This window comes from Mobula birostris, chromosome 25 (assembly GCF_030028105.1).
Source record: "Mobula birostris isolate sMobBir1 chromosome 25, sMobBir1.hap1, whole genome shotgun sequence".
Classification (NCBI taxonomy): Eukaryota; Metazoa; Chordata; class Chondrichthyes; order Myliobatiformes; family Myliobatidae; genus Mobula; species Mobula birostris.
The window spans coordinates 10,147,228-10,161,310 of NC_092394.1; the positions used below are offsets into that span (position 1 = coordinate 10,147,228).

The 14,083-nt window shown below is 43.0% G+C and overlaps 1 long non-coding RNA gene across 1 annotated transcript; it reads left to right on the top strand.

Annotated features, from left to right (window-relative positions):
* The first annotated feature begins 26 nt into the window (after nucleotides 1-26).
* LOC140187764 (uncharacterized) lies at nucleotides 27-11,365 on the top strand. Its single transcript, XR_011883148.1, has 3 exons — nucleotides 27-288; nucleotides 8,186-8,302; nucleotides 11,084-11,365. It is a non-coding gene; the product is annotated as an uncharacterized lncRNA (long non-coding RNA).
* Nucleotides 11,366-14,083: the final 2,718 nt, after the last annotated feature.

The following is a 14,083-nucleotide window of genomic DNA, read 5'->3' on the forward strand; positions in this document are numbered from 1 at the left end:
GACGTTCGGGTCTCGGGCGACGGCGCTCCGGGAGAGTGGTCATGGGGCCGGCCGGTTGGCGCTCCGTACTATCCCACTAACAGCAAGCTGGGCCCCTCTCCCGTTGGTTTCCTGCTGATTACACTATGATAAATAAGAAACAATGAACTACGATAAACGCTCTCGCTCCTTTAAATAACCCGTTCGGATGTTGTACTTGCCACCTGAAGGAGCCTGGTTTGATCAATCCCAATGGAAAGAAGCACTTGCGGCAGTGCGGCACGCTCGCTGTACTGGACATGGAACTGGGTACTTAGTGTTATGCATTTTGGAAGCTCACAAGTAGACTGAATTCAAGGCATAAACAGGTTGACATCAATTTAGGGCTCATAGTTCCAACTGCTTTGTATGGACTTTTGCTGTATAGTCCTCAAAAGTATCCTCTCACTTGGAGTCGGTCCGTTATGGTCACAAGTACCAAGAGGCAGTGAAAAGCTCATCTTGTATACTGTTAGGACCGATCAAATCATTGCACAGTGCACTGAGGTCGAGCAAAGCCAAACAAGAACAGCGGTTTGGGGTGCCAGGCTAGTGTAGTGCGATGCCACTACACAGGAGTTCAATTCTGGAGCCATCTGTAAAGAGTTTGTATGTCTTCCCTGTGACTGCATGGGTTTTCTCTGGTTTCCTCCACAGTCCAGAGACATACTGGTTAGTAGGTTAATTGGTCATCGTAAATTGTCCTGTGATTAGGCTCGGGTTAAATTCAACGTTCCCAACTTTTATTATGCCATGGACCAACACCATTAAGCAAGGGGTCTATGGACCCCAGGTTGGGTACTCCTGGTTAAATAGGTGAGTTGCCAGGTGTTGTTGCTCATTGGGCCAGTTCTGCGCTGTTTCTCTAAATAAGTAAATAAATAATGCAGATTAAAGTGTAACAGCTACAGAGACAGTGCAGTGCAGGTAGGCAGTGAGGTGCATATTCGTAACAAGCTAGATTGTGAGGTCAAGAGTCTAACTTTCATACTAATGAACCACTTAATAGTCTGTAACAGCAGGGTAGAAGCTGTCCGTGAGTTCAGCAATATGTGCTTTTGTACCTTTAGCTCAATGGAAGAGAAAATATCTGGAGTGGGTGGGGTCTTTGTGCTGGCTGCTTTATTGGCTCCCTTCCTGTTTACCCTGTATACCTCGGACTTCAGATTGTATGCTGAGTCATGTCATCTGCAGAAATTCTCTGATGACTCAGCAATAGTCGGGTGTATAAAAGGAGGATGGGAGATGAATACAGGACACTGGTGGAGGATTTTGTCAAATGGTGCAAGTTGAATCATCTGCAGCTTAACATCAGTAAGACAAAGGAGAGAATGATGGAATTTAGGAAGACTAGGCTTGTATTGCTCCCTGTTACTATTGATGGTGAGGATGTGGATGTGGTGAGGACCTACATGTACCTGGAGACGCACCTGGATGACAGACTGAGTGGGGCACCAACACAGAGGCTGTGTACTAATAGGGCCAGCGTCGCCTCTGCTTATTGAGGAGACTGAGGTTCTTTGGCATACACAGGCCTCTCCTTCACATTTTCTACCAGTTTGTTGTTGCCAGTACAATCTTCTATGCGGTGGTGAGCTGGGGCAATGGCATCAACATGGGTGATGTCAACAGGCTCAATAAACTGATTAGAAAGTCTGGCACTGTTATAGGAGTCAAACTGGACACACTGAAGCCTGTGGTAGAAGAAAGGACCCTCTGGAAAATCCTGGCAATTCTGGACAATGCTTCTCACCCACTTCATTTCACCTTGGCTGAACAGAGGAGCACCTTTAGTAATAGACTAAGACAACTGTGCTGTTCCAAAGAGCGCTATGTGAAGTCATTCTTACTGTCGGCCATTAAGCTCTATAATGAGTCAACCAGGGAAGTGACCCCATCCTGTTAGACTGTTTGTGGTAACTTATTTTTTATTTTTATTTTTTTTATTCCTTCCACTTCTAATATTTGTATAGAAAAAAAAGGGATCGAAAAGTAATCCAGGAAATTATAGGCCGGTGAGTTTAACGTCAGTAGTAGTTAAGTTATTGGAGGGAGTACTAAGAGACAGAATCTACAAGCATTTGGATAGACAGGGGCTTATTAGGGAGAGTCAACATGGCTTTGTGCGTGGTAGGTCATGTTTGACCAATCTGTTGGAGTTTTTCGAGGAGGTTACCAGGAAAATGGATGAAGGGAAGGTAGTGGATATTGTCTACATGGACTTCAGTAAGGCCTTTGACAAGGTCCCACATGGGAGGTTAGTTAGGAAAATTCAGTCGCTAGGTATACATGGAGAGGTGGTAAATTGGATTAGACATTGGCTGGATGGAAGAAGCCAGAGAGTGGTGGTAGAGAATTGCTTCTCTGAGTGGAGACCTGTGACTAGTGGTGTGCCACAGGGATCAGTGCTGGGTCCATTGTTATTTGTCATCTATATCAATGATCTGGATGATAATGTGGTAAATTGGATCAGCAAGTTTGCTGATGATACAAAGATTGGAGGTGTAGTAGACAGTGAGGAAGGTTTTCAGAGCCTGCAGAGGGACTTGGACCAGCTGGAAAAATGGGCTGAAAAATGGCAGATGGAGTTTAATACTGACAAGTGTGAGGTATTGCACGTTGGAAGGACAAACCAATGTAGAACATACAGGGTTAATGGTAAGGCACTGAGGAGTGCAGTGGAACAGAGGGATCTGGGAATACAGATACAAAATTCCCTAAAAGTGTCGTCACAGGTAGATAGGGTCGTAAAGAGAGCTTTTGGTACATTGGCCTTTATTAATCGAAGTATTGAGTATAAGAGCTGGAATGTTATGATGAGGTTGTATAAGGCATTGGTGAGGCCGAATCTGGAGTATTGTGTTCAGTTTTGGTCACCAAATTACAGGAAGGATATAAATAAGGTTGAAAGAGTGCAGAGAAGGTTTACAAGGATGTTGCCGGGACTTGAGAAACTGAGTTACAGAGAAAAGTTGAATAGGTTGGGACTTTATTCCCTGGAGCGTAGAAGAATGAGGTGAGATTTGATAGAGGTATATAAAATTATGATGGGTATAGATAGAGTGAATGCAAGAAGGCTTTTTCCACTGAGGCAAGGGGAGAAAAAAACCAGAGGACATGGGTTTTAGGGTGAGGGGGGAAAAGTTTAAAGGGAACATTAGCAGGGGGCTTCTTCACACAGAGAGTGGTGGGAGTATGGAATGAGCTGCCAGATGAGGTGGTAAATGCGGGTTCTTTTTTAACATTTAAGAATAAATTGGACAGATACATGGATGGGAGGTGTATGGAGGGATATGGTCCGTGTGCAGGTCAGTGGGACTAGGCAGAAAATGGTTCGGCACAGCCAGGAAGGGCCAAAGGGCCTGTTTCTGTGCTGTAGTTTCTATGGTTCTATGGTATGGTTCTGTGCACTTGTAATGCCACTGTGACACTGTAATTTCCTTTGGGATCAATAAAGTGTCTATCTACCTATGTATCTATCTTTACCAAGGCAGTGAGAAATATAAACAAGATTCCGTGGAGGGGAAGCTAGTTCCTGTGATGTGGTCAGTTGTGTCTACAACTTTTTGTAGATTCTTGCAGACACATGAGGAGCAGTTAGGCATCCAGATAGGAAGCTTTCTATGATACGTCATTAAAAATTGGTAAGGGTCAATCGTACATGACAAATTTTTTTAACCTTGTGAGGAAATAAAGGCGTTGGTGAGCTTTCTTTGCCATGGCATCTACATGGTTGGAACAAGACCTGATATACTTTCATAAGCCTTTTCAACATATTTTTATTTACCGATTTTGTTGAGTTGTATCAGGATTCTAGCAGAAAATGCTTCAAATTTCCGGATAATTCACAGTTACTGTTCCCTAGATTTGCTAGTTATGCCTACAGAAGAGGAATCTCAGGGTTATATGTGGTAACATGTATGTACTCTGATAAATTTTACTTTAAACTTTTGAACTTTGAAGTCCTGATCCCATCATTGTAAATCTGTGATCGCCAGAATCAGAATTAGGTTTAATTTAATTGGCATATGTCATGAAATTTGATAACATACGTGCACCAGTAACAATACAATACATGATAATAGAAAAAAATGGAATTTTATATATATATATATATATATCAGTTGAATTAAATAAGTAGTGCAAATTAAGAAAGTAGTGAAGTTGTGTTCATGGGTTCAATGTCCATTCAAAAATCAGATAGCAGAGGGAAAGAAGCTATTCCTGATTGTTGAGTGCCTTCAGGCATGTCCTAGGTGATGGTCATCCTTAATGATGGATACCACCTTTTTGAGGCATCACTCCTTGGAGGTGTCCTGTATACTGTGGGGGCTAGTGCCCACAATGGAGCTAATTAGTTTACAACTCTCTGCAGCTTACTTCGATTCTGTGCAGTAGCACCCACAGTTCCACCGCCCCCCGCCCCACCGCCATACCAGACAGCTTGATCAAAACAGAGCAAAATACTCTGAATGTGGTATATTCAGATACCAGGCTTAGTATCACCTACACATGAGGTGACATTTGCTGTTTTATGCCAGCAGTAAGTAAAAGTCGCTCTAAGTTGCACAGTAAATAGTACAACAGACTCCTCCTCCTGCATTCTCAATTCCAGAGTAGATTCTATTTTTTTTGTATAATGTTAGAACACTTGATTTTCTGCTACCTTTGTCTTGCATGATGCATTGCTCAATCAAAAACCTGCCCAACCTGTTCTACATTCCTTCAATTATCTGATTTGCAAATATCGTTGGGTCTTTTTAGAGATTTCAACAGCTGACTTTCTGCCTCAAGTCATTCTCACCTGTCAAGCAAATTGCTTACCCAAATCTAATTATTTCTGCAAGTAAAGTGTAAACATAACGAAAGAAAAAAATCACAGCACTGTGATTTTATTTTCTCACAATCAAACAATATACATGAAATTAATATTGAACTCCTGAAGAGGGCAAGACTTAATTTTCAATGTTACCTTTAAATCTTCCATGTCCATCATCTGTCCAACTGGGATATATTTTTGTCTTAGGTATGATTCCAGCCAGTGAAGATATTTTCCTTGATTCTTACCGACTTGAGTTTTGGTTACGCTCACTGATGCCACATATTGAGCAGCATAGGAGCCCAATGCACCCTCCTCTACAACGGTGAGACCCACCACAAATTGGTGGACCACTTCTTCATGCACCTCTACATCATCCAGCACAAGCCAGACTGACTGGTGACCATACATTTTAATTCTGATTTGTATTCCCGTTCCTACGTGTCAGTCCATGGCCTTCCCTTGTGCCAAAATGAGGCCACCCTCAGGGTGGAGGAGCAACATCTTATATTCTATCTGGGTAGCCTCCAACCTGATGGCATGAATATCGATTTCTCCTTCTAGTAAACAAATTCCCTACTCTGACCTTTTACTTCTTCTTACCCGCTGATTACTTCCCCCTGGGTCCCCTCCTCCTCTCCTTTCTCCTATGGTTCACTCTCCTCTCCTAACAGATTCCTTCTTCACTGGCTCTTGACCTTTCCCACCTACTTGGCTTCAGCTATCACCTTCCAGCTATCCTCCTTCCCCTCCCTCCACTTTTTTATTCTGGCACCTTCTCCCTTCCTTCTCAGCCTGAAATGTTGACCATCTATTCATTTCCATGGATGCTGCCTGACCTGCTGAGTTACTCTAGCATCTTGTGTATGTTGCTTTGAAGCAGCATATGGTCAAATACTGCTGAATGTGGTCACTTCTATGGGATGATTTCGCAGAGGGCTGGTGGTGTAGTGGCATCAGTGCCAGACTTCAGGATGAAAGGTCCCAAGTTCAAATCCAGCCAGCTCCCCTGCATGCTTTCCATCCATGTCGGTTACGAGCTGGTGATCTCTTTGGCAGAAGGCAATGGCAAACCACTGCTGTAACTTGCCTCGTATGCGGTTCCCCACTACGTCAGAGAGGGAAATCATCCGTTAACCGGAGAAACTCCAGATGCAATGTACCTTTCCTTTCCTTTATTGACAATGAAGATCAGGAGTGCAGTTAACAGAAACAGACAACGTACAAACAGGCTCTTCCACCCATGATGTCTGTGCTGACTAAGATGCCAAATTAAACTCAACCTGTCTTGGTTGAACATGATCTATATCCCTCCCTAGAAACTAAATTGTAAACACAAAAGAGTCTGCAGAAGCTAAAAATCCAGAATAACACATGCAAAATGCTAGGGGAACTCAGCAGGCTCAGCATCATCTATGGAAAGGAACAAACTGTTGACAATTCAAACGGAAACCCTTCATCAAGTTGTGAAGGATCTCAGCCTGATATGTCAAATCTTTATTCCTTTCCCTGACTTGCTGAGTTCCTCCAGCATTTTGTGTAGAATCTAAGTTGTTTGAATTTTTTTTTGCCTGACACTTCTATCTCACAACCATTACTTTGCAAAGTAGTCTCAGTCTTGCTGCATAGAGGCATGAAATACTTCATTTCCCACAAAGTTATGAATACTTTTGGGCTGGCTTTGCAACGTCAGCAAGGTCTGGAGCCAAATAATCTTAGTAAAACCCGAAATGAACACCAATTGTTAAAGAGCAAAAAGACTGCTGGTGAAATAAGAATGGGAAATACTGGAATTACTTAACAGGTCAGGTGGTATCTGTGGAGAAAGAAAAAGAATGAACATTTCATCAATAAGATCAATAATTTAAGGTGATTGATCTGAACAGGTGACTTTTGTTCTCCTGTGATGTTGCCTAACCTGCTGAGTATTTCTAGCATATTTTATTTTTATTTTTCATTGTCAGTAAGTAGATGTTAATTGGAGGAGCCAGTGCAAGCATTGCCAATGACATCTTCTGTCACTTTGCTGATGATTTGTGAGAAGACGGATTGGCCGTAAAAATATTTTTAAAATGCTGATATAATAATAAAGATCTGAAATAAAAACAGAAAATGCTGGAAAGCTCAGCAGCTCAGGCAATATCTGAGGAAAGACCGGCAGTTAACTTTTCAAGACCCCACATGAGAATTGTGAGTATGGTGAAACGGTGCAGATTGAAATGTCCTGCTTTCTCATGAACAACAGAAACTAGGACAAATTTGTACATTGCAGACATAGTGTTGGTGTTATAGCTGTACCAAAATCTGCATGTCTAGAGATCCAGTTGGTGCTGGAATACATCTTCATTATTGCAGCCAGAATGTTGTCAAAACTATATCCATCATTACATGCAGCACATACAGCTGTTTTCATATAATAATTTAGTGAAAGAAATTACCTCTAACACTGGCTTCTGAACTTATGGGGCCTGAGAAGGAAGGGGATAATTTTTTTATTCAGTACTTTTGAATTGACAATAGTTGCAAGCACTGATTTATTGGAACAAAGGTGAGGGGAACTCTATATGTTCGAATTCTTGACGTGAAATTGATCATTAGTTTCCTTATCCAGTTGGTCTTTGGATTTCTGTAAATTCCCTAGACCCATAATTTAAGATAATTTAAAGATGATCTGTCAAATTGTGCTATTTGTTCAATGTAAGACACAAAATAAGAAAACCCCAATGGTTCTACACAGATTGCTCTTTCTCTATTATTACCCATAGCCTATCTAATTAGAGGGGAACCTTCTGCTAAATTCAATTATTGTGACCATAACATCCGTCCTGCATTATCTGTTCTCAGTTGATTGTCTTTTATGAGATGACATTTACATAGTTAGAACACTTAGCAAACTCAGAATACTGGGCTTCTTATAGTTCTTAAAGCCTTCCTTAACCTTTTTCAAATTAAGTGGCACAACATTAGCTGGGATTTCCAATTCACTGTATTTGCCAATTAGCTAGAGAGGACATGCTCTCTTCTCATTATTACCATCTGGGAGGAAGTACGGGAGCCCAAGGATGCACACACAACGTTTGAGGAACAGCGTCTTTCCCTCCACCATTAGATTCTTGAATACTACCTCACTATTTTGCTTTCTTTTGCACTATTAATTTATTTTTTATATATTTCTTATTGGTACAGAGTAATCTGATGTATTGGATTGTACTGTTGCCACAGAACAACAAATTTCACAATGTGTTAGTGATAATAATCCTACTTCTTTCTGATTCTGCACCGTCCTACTTTCTCATCAGCACATCTTCTGGCATCTATTAATGTTCATGTTCATTATTTCCCCTTTAGATTTTCTAACATCTCTTGCTCTGTGTCATAATGACTGGGTTTGGCTATGCTGTCTTCTCGCTGCTGCCATGGGGAAGGAGGTACAGGAGCCTTAGGTCCCACGCCACCAATTTCAAGGTACAAAGTATTCAAAGTACATTTATTATTATCAAAGAGTGTATAAATTATACAACCTTGAGATTTGTTTGCTTACAGGCGGCCACAAAGCAAGAAACCTGAAAGAACCCAATTAAAGAAAAAAAACAAAAGACTAACAGCCGATGCGTAAGAAAAAAGGAAAATAAATACAAGTCATGCAAACAATTGAAGTGAACAACATTCCAAACCAAAACTGAGTCCTCAGATCCCAACCCTGGAGCAGCCTGGATTAGGCCCAAAACCTCTCTTATAGAACATAGAATAGTACAGCACATTACAGGCTCTTTGGCCCACAATGTTGTGCCGACCCTCAAACCCTGCCTCCCATATAAACCCCCACCTTAAATTCCTCCATATACCTGTCTAGTAGTCTCTTAAACTTCACGAGTGTATCTGCCTCCACCACTGACTCAGGCAGTGCATTCCACGCACCAACCACTCTCTGAGTATAAAACCCTCCTCTAATATCCCCCTTGAACTTCCCATCTCTTACCTTAAAGCCAGGTCCTCTTGTATTGATTAGTGGTGCCCAGGGGAAGAGGCGCTGGCTATCCACTCTATCTATTCCTCTTATTATCTTATACACTTCTATCATGTCTCCTCTCATCCTCCTTCTCTCCAAAGAGTAAAGCCCTAGCTTCCTTAATCTTTGATCATAATGCATACTCTCTAAACCAGGCAGCATCCTGGTAAATCTCCTCTGTACCCTTTCCAATGCTTCCACATCCTTCCTATAGTGAGGCGACCAGAACTGGACACAGTACTCCAAGTGTGGCCTAACCAGAGTTTTATAGAGCTGCATCATTACCTCGCGACTCTTACACTCTATCCCTCGACTTATGAAAGGTAACACCCCATAAGTTTTCTTATTCATTATATTAGTAGCACGGAGCACTGCAGCTGGGACAGTTTTCTTAGCCTCAGCGCCATGGAGAGAGGAGTGCAGACATCCCACCTCTCCCGGAAGTTCCGGGAGTCTCCGGCATATCGATAGTGGCTCCCTGAAGCCCGGAAATTATATACAATATCCCGGAAATAGATATTTTTGAGAGGGAGAGTGAGCATCCTGATTGGTCTCTCTTCGTGCTAAGAGTGGTCCCCAACCACCAGGCCGCGAGGAAACAATATGATTTGGTGATATGAAACGATATAAGTCAGCTGCACCTTCCCTCATTCCCTGTCACGCACAGTTGAATTTTAACGCACATGAGGTCATCAGTGACCCAAGACATGCAAAGGAATGGGTCCGTGACCCTTTTGTGAATGTCCCCAGTGAATCATCCATGTCAGCGCGGGAAAAAGATCAACTCCTCGAGCTTGCAGATAACGGCAGGCTGAAAAATATGTTTGACATAACATCTCTGCCGGCAATCTGGATCAAAGTCAAGGCTGAATATCTTGAGATAGCCATGAAAGCACTGAAAACGTTGCTTCTATTTCCAACATATTTCTGCGAAGCAGAGTTTTCCACAATGAATGCAACGAAAACTAAATTGCGGAATAGACTGGACATAGGGAACCCCCTTCAAGTATCACTGTCTCCCATCACCCCTCGATGGCACCGTCTTGTTGCAGGAAAACAAACCCAGGGCTCCCACTGATTCAGCGATATTGGTCCGTTGCAATGATTTTATATGTTCGTATGAGGAAAATATGCGCTGTGTGTTTAATATCCAAACATTACTTAAAATGTTATGATGCTATTGACTTATAAGTGACATATAATTCAGTGGTCCCCAACCTCCAGGCTGCGAAGAATACAGCGGTGGCCGGAACGCACCCAGCACATTTTTAAGAAAAAAAACGAAATAAACAAGCTAATTAATTAGGTGCCGCCCGGCACGTAAATGTCGGCCCAGATCAGAGGCGATTGCCGATTGTGTCGCCCCTGATCTGGGCCAACATTTACGTGCCGGGCGTCACCTAATCAATTAGCTTGTTTATTTCAGCTTTTTTCTTAAAGATGTGCTGGGTGCATTCTGGCTACCGCTGCCTTCTTTGCTGCCCGGAGGTTTGGGACCACTGTTATAATTGACTTATCACTACATTCATGCGAGGAAAATATGCGCTGTGTGCTTAATATTAAATTCGTTAGATAAACCCCTTTAGAAACGAAATTGAGTGTATTAGCCACTTACAAGTGACTTATAGTTGACTTATCACCTATATTCCGGTCACATTTAACACCCAACCCCTCCCGCCCCCCCCCCCAACCAGGGTTGGCTGGTCCGCAAGAATATTGTCAATATTAAACCTGTCTGCAGTGTAAAAAAGGTTGGGGACCCCTGATTTAAACTAGCTGGCTAGCTGCCAAAGAGCTACGCTATTGATGTCCTATGTGATGAGGCCAAACTCCCTGTAGACTTGCTTAAAGTTGTGATAGAATCAACATGGTAATATAATATAAGTACATATTTTAATGTCACATTTGCTGCATATACCCAACTTGGTTTACAGATTAGACAAAATCACTAAACAAAGTATTACATACACCCTTGGAGGTCGACAGGGGTGGGGGGGGGGTGGTTGCTACCTCCCTGAAATGAGTTTTTGCAGGGTGGGATGTCTGGAGGAGTGACCATTGCAGAGAGCGAGCAAAATCAGCTCTCAGCTCGTATCCTGAAACCCTGTCTTTTCAGTCTATATTGGCTGATGTTTAAACTGGCCAGAGTGGTGATGGCACTAAACTGCGACTCCTCTGCTTGCATCTTCTGAAGCAGCTCTATTTCCATCTTCAATATCTCTATTTTTCCCTTTCAGGGTTCTTTTGAAGACCCTGACCTGGAGTTACACGCTGACTACAGTTCTTAGCAGGAATGGGACCTGCTCTCGGGGTTTCGTAACTGGCCGTTGTTGTTCGGCATGCCAAGGGCTTGGCCTAGGAGTCTGGCTCGGCTTTGGAGGCCTAGGATCTCGGAGCTTTGAGATGGGCGGATCGAAGGTCAGTGTCACAGTAGGAGACTCGTGTGTCGTCCAGGGAGTCTGAATATCTACGGCTGTGTGCCCAGATCTTTGGGCACAGAGCTCATAAAAAACGACGTAACGGACTTTTAACATTGTAAACCAGTGAATTGTTTGTTATGTCTCCCCGCTTGCTGTGAAAATGGAGACACCACTCTCTTCCTTATTAGGGAGAGAGAGAGCCTGTATTATGTCGAATACCAAATGAAACACGAAGTCTTTGGGGTAACTGCAAGTCTGTGTCTTTGCTGTTGTTTTGCTCACGCTTGAGTGCTCAGTGGCAAGTGCTGATGCTTTTTTTGCCAGTGGGGGGAGGGGGGATTGTTGCTTGCTGCCACTTACACGTGGGAGGGAGGGGAGCTGGGGGGGGGGGACTTTGGGGTTCTGACATTAAACTGTTGTTCATTCTTTGGGGCACTCTGTTTTCATGGATGGTTGCGAAGAAAAAGCATTTCAGGATGTATATTGTATACATTTCTCTGACATTAAATGTATCTTTGAAAGCTTTGAAAACGGGACAGCGAAAGGCTTTGGCACCCTGGAGAGAGGAGTGAACATCACGGGGAGTGAGCAAAATCTGCTCTCGTCCCCGATCTGGGCCGGCATTTAAATTGCCTAAACAGCGGATCATACATTGCATTAGGACTCAGTTACTGCGAATGGCTCAGGGCCTAGACCACTAGACCACACTGCCTAGCGACTCGCTCCGGTCCGTGATTTCACCACCTGGCCTGAAGCCGCTCTGAAGATCTTCAAATTAGCTCGGCACCCAGAAAGATCCAAACTTGCACCTGGGCCAGTTGTACGGGCATCGAATCTCCTCTGCCCCGACTTCCCCACTTGGCGCCCAGAGCAATTTAACCTCACAGCTGGGCCAGTTATTACCCTTCAACCATTAAGTTCCTGAATCTGTGTGGAATACTTCACTCACCTCAACTCTGAACTGATTCCACAACCTATGGACTCACTTTCAAGGACTATACAACTCATGTTTACAGTCTTATTTATTTATTTATTTATTCGTGCATTCATTCACCTCTCTATTTATCTATTCATTTAATTGATTATTTATTTATTTATTTTGTATTTGCACAGTTGGCCTTCTTCTTCTCATTGGTTATTTACCAGTCTTTGTTGGTGTATAGTTTTTCATTGATTATGTTGTATTTCTTTGTTCTACTGTGATTGTCTGCAAGAAAATGAATCTCAGGATAGAATATATGTTTTTTGATAATAAGTTTACTTTGAACTTCAAAATCTGTCCATTGTTGTGAAGTAGCAAATGTCATGGGTGGGGCAACAGAGGCAGTTCCTTTGGTTTAGCAATGAATTTGCTACTGCTTGGTCATTTGATCGCTGGTGGGATCGCACTGCTACTGGACGGGGGAGACTACCTTTTGATCGCTGGTGGGATCGTACTGCTACCGGAGATGGGAGGCTGCCTTTTGATCGCTGGTGGGATCGTACTGCTACCGGAGATGGGAGACTGCCTTTTGATCGCTGGTGGGATTGCTCTGCTATTGGAGAGGGGAGACTGCCTTTTGATCGCTGGTGGGATTGCTCTGCTACCAGAGAGGGGAGACTGCCTTTTGCTGCTACCAGAGAGCGGAGAGGTCGCCCCTGTGCTTGGAGAATGTTACCCAGGTTTTCTGCGTTTTGGATATGGATATTTGAATATGGACCTGGACTTGGACAATGGATATGGACTTTTTTCAGTCTTATAGTTTTTTTTTGTTTTTTTGTGTGCGGAGGAGAGGGATTGGGGGGGGGCGTGATGAGCTTGTTCATTTTTTTGCGTGGGGAGAGGGGATTTGGGGGTTCATGATCGTGCTACCTTTCTCTTCTTTCTTGGTTTTGTGGCTATCTGGAGAAGAAGAATTTCAGAGTTGTATGCTTTGATAACAAATGAACCTTTGATGGTATAAAGAGGCTTTCAGAAATGTGAAAATATCCAACTTTCTGAATGCCAATGTAGAATGTTCTACCTTTTTAAAGTATTGTTGAGTTACATGAACTGAGCACTTCTGAAATAAACAATAACACACCTAAAGTTGTCCAGTAGTACCATACAACAAACCATCCCACCTATCATACCTATGTCAGTTCCTTGAGCAGGCTACTCCTGATTAAAACGCTTAAATCTGCAACTTCCGTTATCAAATGCAAGGGAACACCACCAGCTGCAGACACACCATCCAGCTGGGTGGGAGAAGTTGGCTTTTCTTCATTATTGCATGGTCTAAATCCTGGAACTCACTGATCAAAAAAGACTTGCTGGTTTACTTCACCAGAAGGTCTGCACACCAGTGAGTTGATCATAAGACCATAAGACACAGAAGTAGAGTTAGGCCATCCAATCCATCGAGTCTGCTCACGGCTGATCCCGGATCCCACTCAACCCCATACACCTGCCTTCTCACCATATCCTTTGACCAATCAGGAAACAATCAACTTCCGCCTTAAATATACACACGGCTTGGCCTCCACCACAATCCGTAGCAGAGCATCCCACAGATTCCCTACTCTCTGGCTAAACAAATCATTGTGATCCCAATTCCTCCACTGCTCCAAACCTCTCTTTTCCACAAGTTTCCCATTAGCAGTTTATCTGTTTCCCTTTGTATGTTTTGCAGTGCCTTTAAGCATACAAAGAGAATGATTCACTTATGGGCTATTCAGAGGTGGCAAACCTATGCCACATGCCAAAAAATTTGTTGGCACACAGCTTGCAGTGCCTCCCTGAGGTTATTTAAACCCCACCCAGAATAAGAAGTTATTATCTTTACTGCCAAGTGAAGC